At 40.7% G+C, this 22,075-nt stretch overlaps 1 pseudogene; it reads left to right on the forward strand.

The window, feature by feature from the left end:
- Positions 1–1,323: 1,323 nt before the first annotated feature.
- On the forward strand, positions 1,324–15,418 carry LOC101051878 (pyruvate kinase PKM pseudogene; annotated as a pseudogene).
- The last annotated feature ends 6,657 nt before the right edge of the window (positions 15,419–22,075 follow it).

Consider the following 22,075-nt stretch of genomic DNA (forward strand, 5'->3'; position numbering starts at 1 on the left):
GTTAGCCCAAGTCACACCACTGCACTCCAGCCTGGGCAGCAAGAGTAAGACTTCCATCTCAAAAAGAAAATGCACCTTCAAACTGAAGGTAGTGTGTTTAAGATGACAGTTGAAGCAGTGTTTGCATTTCCCCCCTTGCTCTGATGCCCTTACCTGCTGTACTTAAAACTGTTAATCATTGTCTGTCATTGTCTTTCTCCCTCTCCTAGAACTTATGCTTACAATTTTAAAATCTGGCCGGGCGCAGTGGCTCACGCCTATAATCCCAACACTTTGGGAGGCCAAGGTGGGTGGATCACGAGGTCAAGAGATGGAGACCATCCTGTTCAACAAGGTGAAACCCCGTCTCTACTAAAAATACAAAAATTAGCTGGGCATGGTGGTGCGTGCCTGTAGTCCCAGCTACTCGGGAGGCTGAAGCAGGAGAATTGCTTGAACCCAGGAGGCAGAGGTTTTGGTGAGCTGAGATTGTGCCATTGCACTCCAGTCTGGGTAACAACAGTGAAATTCCATCTCAAAAAAAAAAAAAATTAAAATATGTTTTTCATTAGTTCAGAAGTGCCTAGAACAGGGCCAGGCACTTCAGCAAGTGGTAAAAGACTTGAGATCCCATAGAGTTTTCAGGGAAGATTTCCGTTAACCTTTTGTCAAAGCTGACAAACAAGACAAAGTTGTGAAATAGACTATTTGCTTTGGAGCCCTCTGACCTCTTTTCCTGTAGCTCCTTCTACCTCCCTTGCCTTCCAACAGATCTTTTAATATGTCATATTTTCTTAGTTAATATCAAAATTAGTATCCACATTTACTTTATATTCACTGAGCTGTGCTAGGTTCTGCCAAAAAGGCCTGAAATAAAAGAAGAACCATTTTGTCAATAGTGGCACAAGATGTCTAGGAAAAGTCAAGCTATTAAAAATTCTTGAAAATAGAATAAGTGGATTTGAGTCTTTTATTTATTTATTTTTTTTTTTTTTGAGACGGAGTTTCGCTCTTGTTGCCCAGGCTGGAGTGCAATGGCGCGATCTCGGCTCACCGCAACCTCCGCCTCCTGGGTTCAGGCAATTCTCCTGCCTCAGCCTCCTGAGTAGCTGGGATTACAGGCACACGCCACCATGCCCAGCTAATTTTTAGTATTTTTAGTAGAGACGGGGTTTCACCATGTTGACCAGGATGGTCTCGATCTCTTGACCTCGTGATCCACCCGCCTCGGCCTCCCAAAGTGCTGGGATTACAGGCTTGAGCCACCTCGCCCGGCTGGATTTGAGTCTTAAACCAGCACAGGTGTTGGGGAAATAGGCCTGAGAAATACTGAGCAAAGACGGTATGGTCCAGAGCGTGAGAGAGAAATACTGAGGATTTGAGTACCAATAGGGTGGATAGATGTGGGACAGAAAGCTAAAATGTTAATACCCTTAAGCTATTAGTCTCTAATAGCCTCCTAAAAACTCAGGCAATATTGGCTAAGATCAGGGACTTTTAGTTGTGTGAGTTAACCCTCGAGTATATCTGCTGCTTGGGACCAGGTACAATGGCTCATGCTTGTAATCCCAGCAGTTTGGGAGGATTGCTTGAATCTAGGAAGAGACCAGCCTGGAAACAGCAAGATGTCATCTCCACAAATAAAATTAGCTAAGTGTGGTGACATGCACTTGTTCCAGCTACTTGGGAGGCTGAGATGGGAGGATCACTTGAACCTAGAAGTTGAGGCTTCAATCAGCCATGATTGCACCTCTACACTCTAGCCTGAGCAGCAGACAAAGGCCCTGACTCAAAAAAAAAAAAAAGGACCTAAACAGCTTGACTATACTTACTAGACTGGGATATGTATGCTTCTGATTGGTTTCAGAAGTTAAAAGATAATTTACATGTGTCTGACTTTAGCCAGCAGGAATGTATATCATCTGCCTTATACCAGGCTTCCAGGTAATCTTAAAATATAGTAAGCTCAAACCTACCATTTGGTGCTTTCTAAAATTAGTTCTATTGCCAGAAACCCAATATCCACTGTTGTTGGCTCCCTGGTCAAGTGTCCTGTGAACTGAGGAACATGTCAGTACTCACAACCCAGTGTGCATGAAAGAGCTTTTAGCTGTTTTCATGATTTTTCTAACAGCTCCCCAGTTGGGATTAGAGCCTTTGTTTGAATCTCAGCCTGCTAGAATAACCTGCTTATCTTTCGCTAGTCCTTCCCTGGGAGTGGGCCCCTCATTCCTATCTTCCCAAAAACTTGGTTCTGGATCCAAACAATGTAGTACTTAGTTATAATTAAGATTATATTAGTATATATGACCTAGCTGTCTGACTGAATGTTGCCACTGTCTCTGGTCTTACTCCCTCCACCCTGTATGTACACAGAGACCATGTTGGGGCAGAAGAGGATACCTTTTCAGTATGAGAACCAGACTCTGTTTTACTCTTATGAGCCCTGGTCTCCTCCCCATACTACTAGTCCACTGCTGAGGTCTCAGCACGTAATGTAGCTGAGGTTATCAGAGTTACAAGGGTTTAATAATTAGAGAATTTCAAATCAATTACAGTTCGATCTAACCTATTTGAGAACTTAATTGTCCGTGTTAGTTACTTCACTTATTATAGTTCTCTTCAAAATAACAATGGAATAATGGAAAAGGCATTTCAGAATATGCAAAAAGTTTATCATTTGAAGATGATTTTTACAAATGTGCCTAACTTTATTGAAATCAGGAAACTGTTTTGTCCTTGCCTCTTGTAGTGAATATAATGATGTACAAAAATGTGTACATTTTAAAAGTATACAATTTGATGAGTTTTTTTTCATAGGTACACACTCATAAAACCATTAACATAATCAAAAGATAATGACTATATCCATCACTCCCAAAAATGTTCTCTTGTAGGCTTAATTTTGAATTTGTTTAAGATGGCACATGATACTCAAATAGGGATATTTGAGTAGGCAGTTAGATATAGACGTCCACAGTTCAGAGGAGAGGTCTGAGCTAAAGAAATAAAATTGGGAGTTATCAACATATGTAAGGCATATTTAAAGCCATAAGATGAGATGAGATCACCAATAGAGAAAAAAGTCCAAGAGTTGAACCCTGTGGCCTTTCAGGATTAGGACATTTCAGGTTTATTCAAATCCTAGAGAATAATTTGTGCCAAGGGACTAAAATCAGCACATGGAAATCTGTTGTCAAGTTCAACAAAGTAGAAAACCAATGATGCCTAGAATTGAAATGAGCCGAGAAAAAGGATGACAACCAAACAAATAATTGCTTGGGGCTGGAAAATGCCTTGGATTTAATGCAGTCCATTGGTCAACATGAAAATTGAAGAAGTTAGTGTCTGATGATGACTGCAAAGTAACAGACAAGTGATCTTCAGGAGAGAATAAGATGAGGAATTTAGGAAATATGATAAGGCTTTTTCATCAGACACTGCAGAGTTGGAGAAAAATGGAGCTGACCATGGACAAGTTCTAAATTTGCCTAGCATTGATAAAGTATCAGCTGAGGCTGAAAACCACCAATTTTAACAAAGATAATCAATATATTTCTTCAGTACTCTGTGGTGCTTATCTCCCTGGGAGCAGAAAGCAGATAGACTGGATTAATCCAAAATCAGGGATAAACTGACCAAGAGGAGCAGAACAATAATGGGCCAAGAGTATTGAGGATGCAGATAAAAGTGCTAAAATTACTGTATTGACCTTGTAATCCCAAGCTGATCAGGGAAGGGAAAAAGAAAAAAGAAAAAAGAAAAAAAACAGGAAAGGGCTGGAAAATTGTCACAGGTAATGACAGAGGAACAGATGTCCCATAGAAAGGTGTTGTTGAAAACAAGGTAGAATAAGGCCCTCTCCCTGAGCCATATATCACGTTGTGATTATTTGTTTCTCCCTCTCTGGACCTGGAGTGTCAGTTCTTCTAAAGCAGAGACTTCCCTTTAGTCTCTCTTTAAACTTGGTGCCTAGGACAATGTAACGACATCCATAAAATGTCTAATAGAATGGAATTTAACGTGTTTTTTAGTGTGGAACTGGCGGTGTGATTTAAATTCTCCAAAAGAGATAGAAGTGAGAAAAGTTGGAAACTGTTGTGGCCTTCCAATTTCATATTTTGCATACTCCAAAAAGAGGAATAATGTAAACCCAGAATCACTATCAGTGATGAGATTCAAAAGAATTGAGATGTACCCCAAAGAATATACCTTACTAGTGTCCTAGAGAAGTTTAATGTGTTTAATTAATACCTACGTTCTTTTTTTTTTTTTTTTTGAGACGGAGTTTTGACTCTTGTTACCCAGGCTGGAGTGCAATGGCACGATCTCGGCTCACGGCAACCTCTGCCTCCTGGGTTCAGGCAATTCTCCTGCCTCAGCCTCCTGAGTAACTGGGATTACAGGCATGCACCACCATTCCCAGGTAATTTTTTTGTATTTTTAGTAGAGATGGGGTTTCACCATGTTGATCAGGATGGTCTCGATCTCTTGACCTCGTGATCCACCCGCCTCAGCCTCCCAAAGTGCCCGGATTACAGGCTTAAGCCACCGCGCCCGGCTTTTTTTTTTTTTTTTTTTTTTAAAGACAGGGTTTCACCATGTTGGTCAGGCTGGTCTTGAACTCCCGACCTCAGGTGATCAGCCCGCCTTGGCTTCCAAAGTGCTTGGATTACAGGTGTGAGCCACCACGCCTGGCAATACCTATGTTCTTATTGATGCAGTTAAAGTGACCAACTATTAGCAACAAACCCCAAAGTGTCCTTTGTACAAAAATAGTTGATTAGGCCAGGCGCAGTGGCTTACACCTGTAATCCCAGTACTTTCAGATGCCATAGTGGGAAGATTACTTGAGGCCAGGAATTTGAGACCCGCTGGGCAGCATAGCAAGACCATCTTTACAAAGTGTTAAAAAATTAGCTGGGCTACTTGGAGGATCTGGCTATGGCAGGCTGAGATGAGAGAATCGCTTGAGCCCAGGAGTTCAAGACGACAGTGACTTATGATTGTGCCACTGCACTCTAGCTGGGCAAGAGAGAGAGACCCTTTCTCAAAAAAAAAAAAAAAAAAGTTAAAGTTATTTGGACTGTGTCTATATTACTGCTCATATTATTTTTAATAACTGGTGGCCATACCATCAATAAAAACACATTGAGTGCATTAAAAATATGGATATGAGCAGTAATAAAAATACAAGCCAAATATTATTATTATTATTATCATTATTTTAGAGACAAGGTCTTATACTGTCACCCAGGCTGGAATACAGTGGCCTGATGATAGCTCACTGTCACCTTGAACTCTTGGGCTCAAGGGGTCCTCCCACTCAGCCTCCCAAATAGCCAGGAGATCCTCCAGCATATACCACCAAGCTCAGCTGATTTGTATTACTTTTTGTAGGGACAGGGTGTCACTATGTTGCCAAGGCTGCTCTCAAACTCCTGACCACAAGTGATCCTTCCACCTTGGCCTGCTAAAGTGCTGAGATTACAAGTGTGAGTCTCCTCACCAAGCTGCTATTTTTTTTTTTTTTTTTTTTTTTTTTTTAAGCAATGAGATGAGAGCTCATTCTGTCACCCAAGCTGGTCTTGAATCCTGGCCTCAAGTGGTCATCCTACCTAAGCCTCCTGAGTAGCTGGTATTATTGATGTGAGTGGCCACACTTACATCATTTGTTCTTTAAACAAATATCCTGAATGCCTACCATGTAACATACTATCCTAGGCACTAAAGATACAGTAGTAAACCAAACAAAAATCTCTGCCCTTGTGGAGCTTACATTTTAGGAAGAGGAGAAGGACATTACATAATAATTATCAAGTATGTTAGAAAATGAGAAGTGACAGAAAAAATAGGATATGAGACATTGGGAGTAGGTTTGGGGAGCTGATAAATATTGCAGTTTCAAATGGGGATTCTGTCATCTGAGAGGCAATTAAAGTAAATGGGGTTGACAGAATAGGCTTCAATGAAAAGGTGGGATTAAGCAGAGATTTAGATATCTAAATCTCTCACCGTTCCTTAGGTGAGAGATTGAGCTATAATCTGGGGAAAGGTCATTTCCATAGCAGTGGCCCAAAGGAAGGAGCATGCATAGTGAGAAAAGAAGCAAGGCATGAAGCTTATGAAGGGCTTAATGTTTTTTTGGTTTGTTTGTTTGTTTTTTGAGACAGAGTCTCACTCTGTTGCTAGGCTGGAGTGCAGTGGCACTATCCTGGCTCACTGCAACCTCCACCTTGTGAGTACAAGCGATTCTCCTGCCTCAGCTTCCTGACTAGCTGGAACTACAGGCATGTGCCACCACACCCAGCTAATTTTTAGTAGAGACAGGGTTTCACCGTTTTGCCCAAGATGGTCTTGATCTCTTGGCCTTGTGATCTGCCCACCTTGGCCTCACAGAGTGCTGCAATTATTGGGTCATTGAAAGGATTTCACTCTTAGTCAAATGGGAGCCACTGTGAAAGAAAACACAGAGACTCCAAGTGTGATTCATATGCATCAAAATCTATGAACCCTAGCCCTAAGGCCCAGATTATGTCCTTTAAATACTACTTACCACTAAAATGAAACAGATTTGGGACAAGAAATGTACAAGATGAGCTTGTTGCACCTTGCTATAGTAGGTAGCAAGACTGCTAGAGTTATGTTAAAGGAACTCACGAGTCAACTAGGAGAGTTTCTCACTTTCCAAAGATGGAAAATTTGTCTATTATTGAACTATAATAGAGAAAAAGGCAGAAAATATCTTCAAATCTATGAATTCAGGATGGTACTTTTAAAAACTGAATCGGTAGCATTAAAGGATGCTAATCATCACTTTCAGAACTGCAGATAAAGGGACTTTCCAATACCAGCTGTACTGACATAACCAAATAAAAGGTGATAAAAAGTTTGTCTTTGTTGATATATTCCAGTGAGCAATGAGAAAAGATTGGCACAATTAGAATATCATCATTTTGCAACACTCTAACAAATTAATTATATAGGTAATAAATATCAATGACTGCTAACATCCAAAAAAGAGAGGTGATAGATATTATATGTCCCTAAAGAAAGAATTTGCCGCTGCCTATTTCAGACTCTTGTCTGAAAACCACAAGAATGAATATGAATTTGATAAAGTCTCTGGATATAATTACCAATTTACAGATGACAGAGAAATATGTTAAACTACATTACAGAGATCCAATCAGCAAAATCCAGACTATGAAAAACTCTAAAAATGATTTTTTTTTTTTTTTTTTTTTTTTTTGAGACGGAGTTTCGCTCTTGTTACCCAGGCTGGAGTGCAATGGCGCGATCTCGGCTCACCGCAACCTCCGCCTCCTGGGCTCAGGCAATTCTCCTGCCTCAGCTTCCTAAGTAGCTGGGATTACAGGCACGCGCCACCACGCCCAGCTAGTTTTTTGTATTTTTAGTAGAGACGGGGTTTCACCACGTTGACCAGGATGGTCTCGATCTCTCGACCTCGTGATCCACCCGCCTCGGCCTCCCAAAATGCTGGGATTACAGGCTTGAGCCACCGTGCCCGGCGATTTTTTTTTTTTTTTTGAGATGGAGTCTTGCTCTGTTGCCCAGGCTGGAGTGCAGTGGCACAATCTCAGCTCACTGCAACCTCTACCTCCCAGGTTCAAGCAATTCTCCTGTCTCAGACTCCTGAGTAGCTGGGATTACAGGTGCCTGCTACCATGCCCGGCTAATTTTTGTATTTTGGGTAGAGACCAGGTTTCACCATGTTAGCCAGGCTGTTCTCAAACTCCTGACCTCAAGTGATCTGCCTGCCTTGACCTCCCAAAGTGCTGAGATTACAGACATCAGCACCGTGCCCATCCCACAAATGATTTCTATAACAAATAAATTGCAAGGAAAGAAACCAACCAAACAAGAGATGAATGGGTAACCTATAAATCAACATCTGAAAAGATATATCAACATTCTCAATGTTTGCATCCCAGTTAGATTCTCATTCAATATTGGGAAAAAATTATGACATTTATGAGATATATGTTTAAACACAGGGTATTTCATGTATTAAAAAATAATTGGGACTTTGTTAGGTGTGATAATGGCATTTGGCTCTTTGTTGTTAAAGAGGCTGTATCTTTTAGATATACATACTGAATTATTTATGGATGAAATGATTTGATGTCTGAGATTTGCTTCAAAATAATACAGGAAACAAAGGAAGTGGTTGAAGGGTATGGATGAAACAAGATTAGCCTGAAGTTGATAATTGTTAACATTGGATGATGGGCTCAGGAGTTTATTATACTCTTTCTCTATTTTTGTACATGTCTAAAATTTATACAATAATTTTTTTTAAATCTGTGAGTTTTTATGTTGATTTAATTTCCAAAAAAAGATACTGTGTTTCTTCACAATTTGCTTTTATATTCTGGCTAGTTCTGTAACAGAACAGTGCAGTTTCCTGCTGCCACAAACATGGCCCACCTGTCCATACTAGATGTGTAATGTCTTCATGATTCTACAGTGCTCTCATATGTTCTCTTTGTGATTAAATTCAGGGTATTCCTCCCAGAGCATATGCTTTAGGGACACTTTACATGCATTAAGTAAAATAATGCAGGCCAGGCACGGTGGCTCACGCCTGTAATCCCAACATTCTGTGAGACCAAGGCAGGCAGATCACAGGAGGGCAGGAGTTCGAGACCAGCCTGGCCAACATGGTGAAAATCTGTCTCTACTAAAAATCTAAAAAGACAAAAACAGCCGGGTATGGTGACACATGCCTGTAATCCCAGCTACTCAGAAGGCTGAGGCAGGAGTAATCGCTTGAACCTGGGAGGTGGACATTGCAGTGAGCCTCTAGATAGTGCCATTGCACTCCAGGATGGGTGACAAAGTGAGACTTCATCTCAAAAAAAAAAAAAAAAAAAAAAGGGCTGGGCGCAGTGGCTCATGTCTGTAATCCCAGCACTTTGGGAAGCTGAGGCAGATGAATCACCTAAGGTCAGGAGTTGGTGACTAACCTGACCAATATAGTGAAACTTCATCTCTACTAAAAATACAAAAATTAGCTGGGTGTGATAGTGCACGCCTGTAGTCCCAGGTACTTGGGAGGCTGAGACAGAAGAATTGCTTGAACCCAGGAGGTGGAGGTTGCAGTGAGCCGAGGTTGTGCCACTGCACTCCAGCCTAGGCAACAGAGCAAGACTCCATCTCAAAAAAAAAAAAAAAAAAAGGAAATGAAAGATATAAAATGTTTAATATAGTGCTTGTCATCATGCATTAGCTATAACTATTAATAAAGTTGGGTGTTTCTGTGCATATCAGTAAACACAATATTGTAAGCCACTACATTCAAATAAGTGAAGTCCATCAGATCCCTTCAGTTAAAAAATATGTGATCTGTAGAAACAGCTAAGTAAAATTCCTTAGCAGTTTCTCATGACTTAAAAACACAGTGTGGGCCAGGCGCAGTGGTTCACTCCTGTAATCCCAGCACTTTGGGAGGACGAGGCAGGTGGATCACCCGAGATTGGGAGTTTCAGACTAGCCTGGCCAACATGGCGAAAACCCATCTCTACTGAAAATGCAAAAATTAGCCAGATGTGGTGGTGCATGCCTGTAATCCCAGCTACTCAGGAGGCTGAGACAGGAGAGTCTCTTGAACCCAGGAGGCAGAGGTTGCAATAAGCCAAGATCGAGTCACTGCACTGCAGCCTAGGCGACAGAGTGAGACTCCATCTCAAAAAAAAAAAAAAAGAAAAAGAAAAAAAAAGAAACAGCACATCGAGGAGTGGAGACTTACACCTATAATCTCAGCACTTTGGGAGGCCAAGACACAGGGATGACTTGAGCCCAGGAGTTTGAGACCAGCCTGGACAACACAGCAAGATCATCTCTTTATAAGGAAATTTAAACATTAGCTGGTAATGGTGGCATATACCTGTAGTCACAGCTACTCCGGAGGCTGACGTTGGGGGGAATCACTTGAACCCCTGGATTCAAGAGTCAGACCCTGTCTCAAAAACTGATTAGAGATAGACAGATAGATAGATGATAGATAGATAGATAGATAGATAGATAGATAGATAGATAGATAGATAGACAGATAGATAGACAGACAGACAGATAGATAGATACATAGATAGAAAAGCAGACATAAAGACAGATACCAATTAATCTTGCTAAAAATTATATACATATGTCTCACCCCTTCCCTTTGGCTCAGGTAGAACAATTTGACCAACAAGGTATATGTGGGGCATCAGCATATTATACCAAACATCTAATATTCTGATTTTCTCTCTGTTACCATTTCTGCTCTATGGTATTACTTCGTGATCTCCTAACCCAACAACCTATATATCCCCCATCTTTTTTTTTTTTTTTTTTTTTTTTTTTTGAGACGGAGTCTTGATCTGTGGCCAGGCTGGAGCACAGTGGCACAATCTCAGCTCACTGCAACCTCCACCTCCTGGGTTCAAGCGATTCTCCTACCTCAGCCTCCCAAGTAGCTGGGACTATAGGCACACACCACCACGCCCAGCTAATTTTTGTATTTTTAGTAGAGATGGAGTTTCACCATGTTGGCCAAGATTGTCTCAGTCTCAACCCTGTGATCCGCCCACCTCAGCCTCCCAAAGTGCTGGGATTACAGGCATGAGCCACCGTGCCTGGCCTATCCCTCATCTTTTCATTATGAACATTTCAAACAATTAAAAAATTCTAAGAACAGAATATTGAGTAACTGAAGCCATAAGTATTTTTCTTCTCCTTTTTCAAATAATGCCGTTTCTTAATCCAACTGTTTAAAACTCTGCATACTATGTTCTCTGATAGCCATATAATTTTTTAAAAATTCTTATTAATGAAATATTTCCACTGTTTTCACCTTCTACAAAAATGAGAGAACATAATACACTTATATGGCATCTTAAAAGAGTTCCAATCTGGGCCGGGCGCGGTGGCTCAAGCCTGTAATCCCAGCACTTTGGGAGGCCAAGGCGGGTGGATCACGAGGTCGAGAGATCGAGACCATCCTGGTCAACATGGTGAAACCCCGTCTCTACTAAAAATACAAAAAACTAGCTGGACATGGTGGCGCGTGCCTGTAATCCCAGCTACTTAGGAGGCTGAGGCAGGAGAATTGCCTGAACCCAGGAGGCGGAGGTTGCGGTGAGCCGAGATCGCGCCATTGCACTCCAGCCTGGGTAACAAGAGCAAAACTCCGTCTCAAAAAAAAAAAAAAAAAAAAAAGAGTTCCAATCTGAATTTAGACATTATCTTCTTTGTAATATTTTTCACAGAACAGATTATTAAACTATTTATTTATTTATTTATTTATTTGAGACAGGGTCTCTCTATCACCCAGGCTGGAATACAGTGGTACAATCATACTCACTGCAGCTTCGAACTCCTAGGCTCAAGTGATCCTCCCACCTAAGCCTACGAAGTAGCTGGAACTAGCAGGTGCATGCCACTACACACAACTGGCTACTTTTTTTTTCTTGTAGAGACAGGGTCTCTCTCTGCTACCCAGGCTAGTCTCAAACTCCTGGGCTCAAGTGATGCTGTCAACTCAGCCTCCCAAAGTGCTGGGATTGCAGGTGTAAGCCGCTGTACTTGGCAAGGTGAAGAACTGAAAGCTGGAGAATTTAATGCCAGCAAAGGATGGTTCAAGATATATGTGCGTCTGTGAATGTTTAGTACATATATGTCTCTCTCTCTCTCTCTCTCTCTCTCTCTCTCTCTCTCTCTCTTTCTGTGTGCGTGTGTGTGTGTGTGTGCGTGTGTGTGTGTGTGTGTGTGAGAGAGAGAGAGAGTATATTTTAAGAGACAAAGTCTCACTCTGTTTACCAAGTTGAAGTGCAGTGGCTTCATCACAGCTCACTGTAGCTTCTAACTCCCAGGCTCAAGCAATCCTGCCTCAGGCTCCCAAATAACTGGGACTACAGTAACATGCCACTATGCCCGATTTTAATGTAAAAATAACTTTCCAAAATATACTTTTTATATGTCAACATTTCTTTCATACATATCTCTTAATAAAACGCCATCTCTGTTTTAAGATGCTTTTACCTGAATATAACATCAAACTCCAAATGGCTTAAACTATACCTAAATTTCTTTTCTTTTTTTTTTCTTTTTCTGGAGATGGAGTCTTGCTCTCATCGCCCAGGCTGGAGTGCAGTGGCATAATCTCATCTCATGACAACTTCTGCCTCCCACATTTTCAGGTTTAAGAGATTCTCCTGCCTTAGCCTCCTGAGTGGCTGGGATTACAGGTGCCTGTCACCACGCCCGGCTAATTTTTGTACTTTTATACTTTTAATTCTGTACTTTTAATAGAGACGAGGTTTTGCCATGTTGGCCAGGCTAGTCTTGAACTCCTGACCTCAGGTGATCTGCCTACCTCAGCCTCCCAAAGTGCTAGGATTATGGGCATGCGCCACTGCGCCCAGCCAAATTTCTTAGCTCTTATAAAAGGAAGCTCATAGGTAATGAAAGTAAATTGATTTAATGGCACAGTTACTATACTAGGAAACCAGATTTGTTCCATTTTCCACTCCACCACCCTAGGTCTATAAGTTTTGCCCTCAGGATGGCTTCTCTCATGGTCACAAACTGGCAGCAGCAGTTCCAGACATTGTATCTAGACACAACATTAGCCAGAGGAAAAGAGGGATTATCTCTTATTTTATTTATTCTTGAGAATGAGGAACTCAGTTCCAGAAATTTCTGACAGACCACACTTCACATCTCATTTACTAGTATTAGATCATGTATCCATTACTAAACTACTTATTATGAAGGAGAACAGCATTACTATGATTGATGTGGACCAATCATTTGGGGACAGAATGAATGCTGGGGTTTCAACCACAATAGCTAATATGACATTTTACACACTCTTCTACCTGAGTATAAGTGACTAATATTCACACGTCAATGTCCAGACAACTTGGTTTATCAGTTCTTTGACTTCCTCCACTTTCTCCCTCCACTCCAGTCCTTTTTATCTGAGATTCCACTATCCCATAGAGAGCCATGGATAAAATCCAAGAAGTCTATGAACTTGGACAGGGGAAAATATGTATACTTTTACTAAACACTAACTGAAGTTTAGCATTTCCTTCAATAACAAATGTAGACTGTACACCACAGTATACTAGCAATATCTATGGGTTTGTCACCAATAGAAAACACAGCTATTTTTTTTCCAAAGAGACATCTGCATCCTTATGTTTATCGCAGCACTATTCACAAAAGCTAAGATATGGAATCAACCTAGGTGTCCAACAACAGAGAAATAAAGAAAATGTGTCTTGCATGTTGGGATCAAAGAAATTTTTTTAATTAAAAAAAAAAAAAAAGAAAATGTGGGCTGGACACAGTGGCTCACACTTGCAATCCCAGCACTTTGGTAAACTGAAGCACAATTGCTTGAGCACAGTTATTCAAAAGCAGCCTGGGCAACATAGCAAGATTCCGTCTCTACAAAAAATTTTAAAAATTAGCCAAGTACAGTAGTGTGTGCCTGTAGTCCTAGCTACTTGTGAGGCTGAGGTGGGAGGATCATTTGATCCCAGGAGACTGAGGCTGCAATAAGCCGTGTAGTGAAACCTGATAGCACCACTGCACCCCAACCTGATCAACAGAGCAAGATCTTGTCTCAAAAAAAAAAAAAAAATGGAAAATGTGGTGTATATGTATACACAATGGGCTACTATTCAGTCATAAAAAAGAATGACATCATGTCATTTACAGCAACATGGATGGAACTGGAAGACACTATGTTAAGTGAAATAAGCCAGGAACAGAAAGTTAAACACCATGTTTTCACTCATGTGGAAGCTAAAAAAAGTTGATCTCATAGAAGTAAAATGTAGAACAAAGGATACTAGAGGTTGAGAATGGTATGGGTGATGGGAAGATAGGGAGAGATTTGTTAAGGGATATAAAATTATAGCTAGATAGGAGGAATAAGTTCTAGTGTTCTACACCACTGTGGGATGACTATAGTTAACAATAATACATAGTTTCAGATAACTAGAAGTAGGATATTGAATGTTCCTAACACGAAAAAATGATAAATGTTTGAGATGGTGAATATGTTAATTGCCCTGATATGATGACTATACATGATATATATTGAAACATCACTATGTACCCCACGAATATGTAAAATTATAATATGTCAACTTAAAAACATTTAAAAGTTAAAAAAAAAATCTACAACACACAAGGAATTGAGCCAGCATGAAAAAGAATTAGCAAAATCTTCAAACCTCAAGACCAGACTCACAGGACTTCAGATACAGAAATTTTAAATAAAAATTATAAAATAAGTATGTTAAAATGTTTAAAGAAATAAAGAAATACATTGGTATATGATAAAGAATAAAAGACCATCAAAAATAATTTGGATGACATGAAAACAATCAAATAGACATTCTGGGAATAAAACATATATAACGGACAGGAGAACGTCCTTTGGCTCCTGACCTCTCTGCATTTGCAAGTAATCTGAGCCAGAAAATGCCAGAAGACCTCAGAAGCCAAGTGGAAGCCCCACAGTGAAGCCAGGACAGCCTTCATTTCAGACTCAGCAGCTGTCCGTGGTCGTGGCTGACACACTGCTGGAGCATGTGTGCTGCCTGAACATTGACTGGCCACCCCCACAGCCCAGAACACTGCTATCATCTGTACTATCGGCCCAGCTTCCTGATTAGTGGAAATGTTGATGATTAAGTCTGGAATTAATATGGCTTGTCTGAACTCACGGGTACCACACAGAGGCCATCAAGAACATGTGCACAACTATAGAAAGCTTTGCTTCTGACCCCAGTCTTTAGCGGCCAGTTTCTGTGACTGTGGACACTAAAGGGCCTGATATCTGAACTGGGCTCACTCAGGGCAATGTCACCATGAAGATGGAGCTGAAGAAGGGAGCTACCTTCAGATCACACTGGATATTGCCTTTATGGAAAACTATGATGAGAACTTCCTGTGGCTGGACTACAAGAACATTTGCAAGGTAGTGGAAGTGGGCAGCAAGATCTACAGATAGAATAATTTATTTTTCTGCAGGTGGTGCAGAAAGGCACTGACCTTCTGCTAATAGCAGTGGGAAATGGTGGCTCCTTGGGCAGCAAAAAGGGTGTAGACCTTCCTGGGTGGCTGTGGACCTGCTTGCCATGTCAAAAAAGATATCCAGGATCTGAAGCCCGGGGTAGAACGGGATGTGGATATGGTGTTTGCCTCTCACATCCACGAGGCATCTAATGTCCATGAAATTGACAGGTAATTATTGCAAATTGGAGCAAGGTTCCCACTTGCCCACCAGGGTTAGGCTCTTACCTTCCCACAGGAACTGAGACCCATAGCTATTTTTATGTATCTTACGGTTCAGATCAGATACAAATGTACAAACCTCTACATTATTTCTACCTAGAAATTATGATATTCTTTAAGCCTGTCACAGATTTTATAATTTAATGCAAAGAAGCACATATATTACTATAGGACACTTTTAGTTTGTTTAAATATTTTGATAGTTGTATTTTAATGTAAACAGTTTTATTTATTATCTTATACAGATGGTCTCCAGTTTATAATGGTTCAACTTAGAATTTTTTATCTTTACAATGGTGTGAAAGCAATACATTTTGAGTAGAAACTGTAGATCAAATACTCATTCAACCATTCTGATTTTCATTTCACGGAAGTATTTAATAAAACATATGAGATAGTCAACCTTTTAACTTTGTATTAGATTATATTGCCTAATTAAAGGATAAAGTAAGTGTTCTGAGCACATTTAAGGTAGACTAGGCAAACAATGATGTTCAGTAGGTTGGTTATGTTAAATGCATTTTCAACTTACAATATTTTCAACTTTACAATATTGTCAATGGGGTTTATCTGAACATAACCTCATTGCAAATTGAAGAGCATCTTTTATGCATCTAAAAATTTTTTTTGAGAAGGGGTCAATAGGCTTCACCAGACTGGCAAAGTGGTATACGGCATGAAAAGTTAAGGACCTCTGCATTTCATATCAAATCCTACTTGTTTTTAACTTCTCTTCATATCCAAGGTTTATCAGTGACCCTCTCATGCAATATTCCCAACTTCCTTGCCCTGTCTTCTTTCCTGAACAACTACTGAAACCACTTTTGCAAAAATTGTAACAATGAGAAAAATCTAACCTAACTGACTCTATCTTGCTTCTAACCTCACAAGGTCTACCTACTCTTGCTCATTCCTGGGCATGGTTCAAGTTAATCATGGGAAGAATTTAGTCTATAGTTTAAAGCAAGGATGAAAGCAGTTCCTTCTTAAAACTAACCCCCTTATTGTTCAGGGACCAAAACTGCCTCCCTAAAGGTAATGAACAACGTTAGAATTATGGGAGTGGCATGAATTCGCTGAAGACGTAGACACAGTTAAACGATAACAAGCCATTGTTCCCTAGCTTGCTTTTTTATATTGCTTACTGTTCAGGAGTTATATAGCTGGAGGCCACAAGATTTGTAACCCTAATTGCTCCTATAAATAACATTACTATTTTAAAATCTAAGACTGGTGTTTGAGATATTTTTCAGACTTCTGCATCCTGCAGATGCTAGCTGTACCTGTGACCCATGCCACAGAACTGACACTATGGGTCCTGTGACTCTCCAACACCCCCATGCAGAAACTGATTCAGTGCACAAGGACAGTTTCAACTTCCCTATGATTTCATCCCTAACCAATCAGCAGCATTCATTCCCTAGATCCAGCCCACGAAATTATCCTTCAAAACCCTAACCTCTGAGTTGTTGGGGCAGCAGATTTGAGAAATATCTCCCATCCTTCCATTTAGTTGCCTTGCTATAATTAAACTCTACTGCAACGCTGCTATCTCAATGTATCAGCTTTTCTATGAGATGGACCAGAAGAACCCACTGGTCTGTAACACTACCTATAAAACCCCCAGCTATGGATTGATTCAACCAATTGCCTTTCCCAGTAACATGCCAGTATTACTGAGCCTTGCTGCAGAAATCACATGGCGGCACAGATTTATACCACCATAAATTTATGCTCTCCAACTCAACCAGGCTCTAAATGCTACAAGGCCATTCTTATTTCCTTTGTCAGCTTTCTTTCTTCAGACTTCCTTTCTCCTCCACATGTCTTCACTCCTTCCTCTCCTATCTCAATTCTTTCCTCACCTAAAAATATGATTTTAGCTCCCTCTTCGTGGAGAATTTTGATATTGTCAGATGACACAATTTCCTTACCCCAGCTTTCATATGTATTCACTGTTTTTCATTCCTTTCACTACAATAGAATGTCGTCCTGAGGGGTAAGGCAAATTTCTCCCTCAGTGTTCTTAATCACATTTAGTTATTCAACAAATACAGAATTTACTTGGTTGAATCATGTCTTCCCAAAAAAGATACATTGAAGTCTTAATCCCTAGTACCACAGAATGGAAATAGGATCATTGCAGATATAACAAGTTAAAATGAGGTGACGGAGTAGAGTGAGTCTTAATCCAATATGATTGCTGTCTTTATAAGCAGATGGCCATAAAAACAGAGGCACAGAGAGAACATCATGTAATGATAAAGGTAGAGGTTGGAGTTATGCAGCTGCAAGCCAAGGAATGTCATAGATTGCCTGAATACCACTAGAAGCTGAAAAGAGGCAAGAAAGGTTTCAGAGGAAGCATGGCTCTGCCAACTTTGATTTCAGACTTCTAGCCTCCAGGACTGTGAGACAACAAATTTCTGTTGTTTTGAGCCACCCAGTTTGTGATACTTCGTTATGAAAGCCCTAGAAAACTAATGTGATATTATCAGCACAAAACAGTGAGCAAAACAAAGATCCTTGCCCTTGCTGTAGAGCTTAACTGACCTCCTAAAAGCCTAGGCATATAGATTATCTCTTTTTTCTCCTTTATTTGCTACTTCTCCCTCTCTTCTGGCTTCTCCCACTTTTAAATGTTCCAAATCACTTTACATAAAAATTATAATATCCCTTGCCTTCAAGTTCCCTTCTACCTACCGAGTTATCCCTCATTCTTTTTTTATGCCCACATTTCTTGTAAGAGTTGTCATTAGGCATGGTGGCTCATGCCTGTAATCCCAGCACTTTGAGAGGCTGAGGTGGGTGGATCACGAGGTCAGGAGATCAAGACCAGCCTGTCTAACACAGTGAAACCCCATCTCTACTAAAAATACAAAAAAAAAAAAAAAAATTAGCTGGGCACAGTGGCATGCACTTGTAGTCCCAGCTGCTCAGGAGGCTGAGGCAGGAGAATCTCTCCCACCCAGGTGGGAGATGGAGGTTGCAGTGAGCTGAGATCGCACGACTACAATCCAGACTGGGTGACAGAGCAAGAATCCATCTAAAAAAAAAAATTAGTTGTCTACACCTGCCTTATATGCTGATCTACTCACATTGTAGCCCACTGCATTCTCGCCTTTGCTTCCATCACTCCACTGAATTTGCCCTTGCCAACGTCAACGGATAACAGTCTTAGCCACCATTTTTTCTCACCTTGATTATTATAGTGCCCTCTATATTGGTCTTCTTGCCTCTGTTGTGGCTTTCAAAGTGGAATTCATGGGCAAATAACCTGTGTAGTCACAAAGGGCTCCATGCTTGTTTTTAAGCTCTACTGTTGCCATCTTGAAATTCTTAATTTTAAGTTTGCATTTTGTAAGTGAAGTCCAATGGGACAATAGAGTATGTGTGTGAGCAGAGGAGATATATGCAATATGTGTGCCTGCCATTTCTTGCTCCTCCATTTCCATACAGCAGCCATGATGCCTCATGAGCACAAGATTCCAGTGGACCCATGATATGTGGGAGTTCAGTAAAGCTCAAAGTGAATACAAAAGAAGTGTGCAGAGCCTCAGTGAGCACAGAAAGGCCATGCTTTCCACTGGGGAATCAGATCTTGCTTTCAAGGAACAAAGAAGGTAATAATGACATTCTAAGAAACTTCTGGGCTGGGTGCAGTGGCTTATGCCTGTAATCCCAGCATTTTGAGAGGCTGAGGTGGACAGATCATCTGAGGTCAGGAGTTTAAGACCAGCCTGGCCAACATGGTGAAACCCCATCTCTACTAAAAATACAAAAATTATCCAGGTGTGGTGGTGGCCACCTGTAATCCCAGCTACTCAGGAGACTGAGACAGGAAAATAGCTTGAACTTGGGAGGAGGAGGTTGCAGTGAGCAGAGATTGTGCCACTGCACTCCAGTCTGGGCTCCGTCTCAAAAAAAAAAAAGAAAGAAAAAAGAAAAAAGAAACTTCCATGACCACAGAGTCCCATGATATCCTTTTTTGTTCATGTTTCTTCCTGGTATTAGCCAACAACTTATGCTGAACGTAATAACATAGTGGGAAAGGGAAAGTTAGTGACCCTGTAATTCACTTTCCTTTCAGTCCCTCGATACTCACCTACTCATCAGTAGGCCAAGAATAAAGCATGTTGATAGAGGCCAGGTGTGGTGGCTTACGCCTGTAATCCAAGCACTTTGGAGGCCAAGGTGGGAGGATCACCTGAGGTCGGGGATTCAAGACCAGCCTGACCAACATGGTGAAACCCCGTCTTAAAAAACAAAAAAGAAACAAAGAAAAAAAGCATGTTGCTAGAATGTACACCTATCAAAAAGTGAGAGAAACTGGGCATAGTATTGTGCACCTGTGGTCCCAGATACTTGGAAGGCTGAGACAGGAGTTCAAGGCCAGCTTGAGCAATATAGTGAGACTCCATCTCAAAAAAAAAAAAAAATGTGACCGGGCGTGGTGGCTCACGCCTGTAATCTCAGCACTTTGGGAGGCCAAGGCAGGCAGATCACCTGAGGTCAGGAGTTCAAGACCAGCCTGGCCAATATGGTGAAACGCTGTCTTTAACAACAAAAAAAAAAGGCCGGGAGCGGTGGCTCAAGCCTGTCATCCCAGCACTTTGGGAGGCCGAGACGGATGGATCACGAGGTCAAGAGATTGAGACCATCCTGGTCAACATGGTGAAACCCTGTCTCTACTAAAAATACAAAAAGTTAGCTGGGCATGGTGGCGCGTTCCTGTAATCCCAGCTACTCAGGAGGCTGAGGCAGGAGAATTGCCTGAACCCAGGAGGCGGAGGTGGCGGTGAGCCGAGACTGCGCCATTGCACTCCAGCCTGGGTAACAAGAGTGAAACTCCATCTCAAAAAAAAAAAAAAAAAAAAAAAGTGAGAGACAGACAATGGAGTTAGTTTTGTGCAGCATTTCCAGTGTTCTGAGCAGACAAATTATATATGTACATTATCAGCTATATAAATACAAATGTGTTATTAACTGATTTCCCAAAGAATATTAAAAATGAAAATAAAAAGATAAATATAAATTGTGCAATTTCAGTGATTCTTTTTATGAGTAAATGTTCTTATGTTTGCATTTAAAGCTGGCATTGCACAATATAAAGATAAATGGTAAAATTTTTGGTAATAATCAAAAATATTAATTTTCCTTTACTTAGAACAATATTACATAACAAATAAGAAACACCATGACAAGTGAAGGCAAAGACTGCAGAGGAATAGAAAAAGCTTTATGTTGTAGTACCTTTAACATCATATTTTCATGCTTTTTTAAACAAGCTCTACATGTTTATTTTGTACTATGTCCTGCAAAATGTAGCCAGCTCAGGTTGCTTTTCACCAATTCATTGTATCACAAGAATGAACTAAATTATAAATAATATCAAGTCATTTTCTTATTTAAAACACTTCTGATGGCCAGGCATGGTGATGCACACTTGTAACCCCAGCTACTCTGGAGGTTTTAAGCTCTACTGTTGCCATCTTGAAATTCTTAATAACGTTATCTTTAAACTTGTATTTTGTAAGTGAAGTCCAATGGGACAATAGAGTATGTGTGTGAGCAGAGGAGATCTATGCAATATGTGTGCCTGCCATTTCTTGCTGCTCCATTTCCATACAGTAGCCATGATCTTTCATGAGTCCTGGGTAGCTGAACTAGAATGGGGTGTGTGTGTGTGTGTGTGTGTGTGTGTGTGTGTGTTTAAGAAATAGAGATAGAGTATTGCTATATTGCTCAGGCTGGACGAGAACTCCTAGACTCAAGCAATCCTTCTGCTGCAGCCTCTTGAGTAGCTGGATTATAGGCATGTATCACAATGCCTAGCTGAAAATGGATTTTCATGTCAAAGTGGCATGACATAAGAAATCCAAGAGTAGGGTTGCTTGATTGCTTGAACTGGGGAGACAGGCTGCAGTGAGCGAAGATGGTGACACTGTACTCCAGTCTGGGTGACAGAACAAGACTCTGTCTCAAAAAAAAAAAAAAAAAAAAAAAAAAAAAAAAAAAAAAATCAAACGTTTATGACACTTACCAGAGCCTTCCCCTGCAGTTGCATTTTACATAATGATACTCAAAAGGAGAAAGGGATCTGAAATCCAGCCTGCACTCTGCCTGTCCTGCTTTGCACGCTGTCATAGGGGTACAGTAATGACCTTAGACCAAGGAAAAGAAGCACTACTCTGGGCCTCCCATTTTATAGTAGTGCGTTTAATCTCCAAAGTGCATGCAAATCAATTTAGGATCTGCGGATTCTTATTTGATTGGTGTGAAGAGGCCTGAGGTTCCTCATTTTTGCACACTCCCCAGGGGTGTCCATGCTGCTGGTCAACAGACCACATTTTGAGTAGCAAGGCTTTAGAGGACCCTGCTCTTGGATTTCTCATACCATGCCACCCTGACATGAAAACCCATTTTCAGCTAGGCATGGTAGCACGTCTGTAGTCCCATCTACTCTACTCAGGAGGCTGAGGCAGAAGGAGTGCTTGAGCCTAGTGTTTCGTGTCCAGCCCCAGCAACATAGCATAGCAATACTCTATCTTTATCTCTCTCTCTCTCTCTCTCTTTTTGTATAAAAAATAGTATTTTATTCAAATTCCCAAAACAAACTTGAGGAGTTATACTGGGTTTGAATTGAAGAAAAAAGGTCAAGTTAAAATAGAAAAATGAACAGTTTTCATTTAGTGGGAGTTGAAATCAAAGTACAGATGTGTATACATTCTAATCCACCGTCTATCCCATGTGGCATTTTCCAAGGTTTAAGAGT

Source organism: Saimiri boliviensis, chromosome 4 (assembly GCF_048565385.1).
Source record: "Saimiri boliviensis isolate mSaiBol1 chromosome 4, mSaiBol1.pri, whole genome shotgun sequence".
Classification (NCBI taxonomy): domain Eukaryota; kingdom Metazoa; phylum Chordata; class Mammalia; order Primates; family Cebidae; genus Saimiri; species Saimiri boliviensis.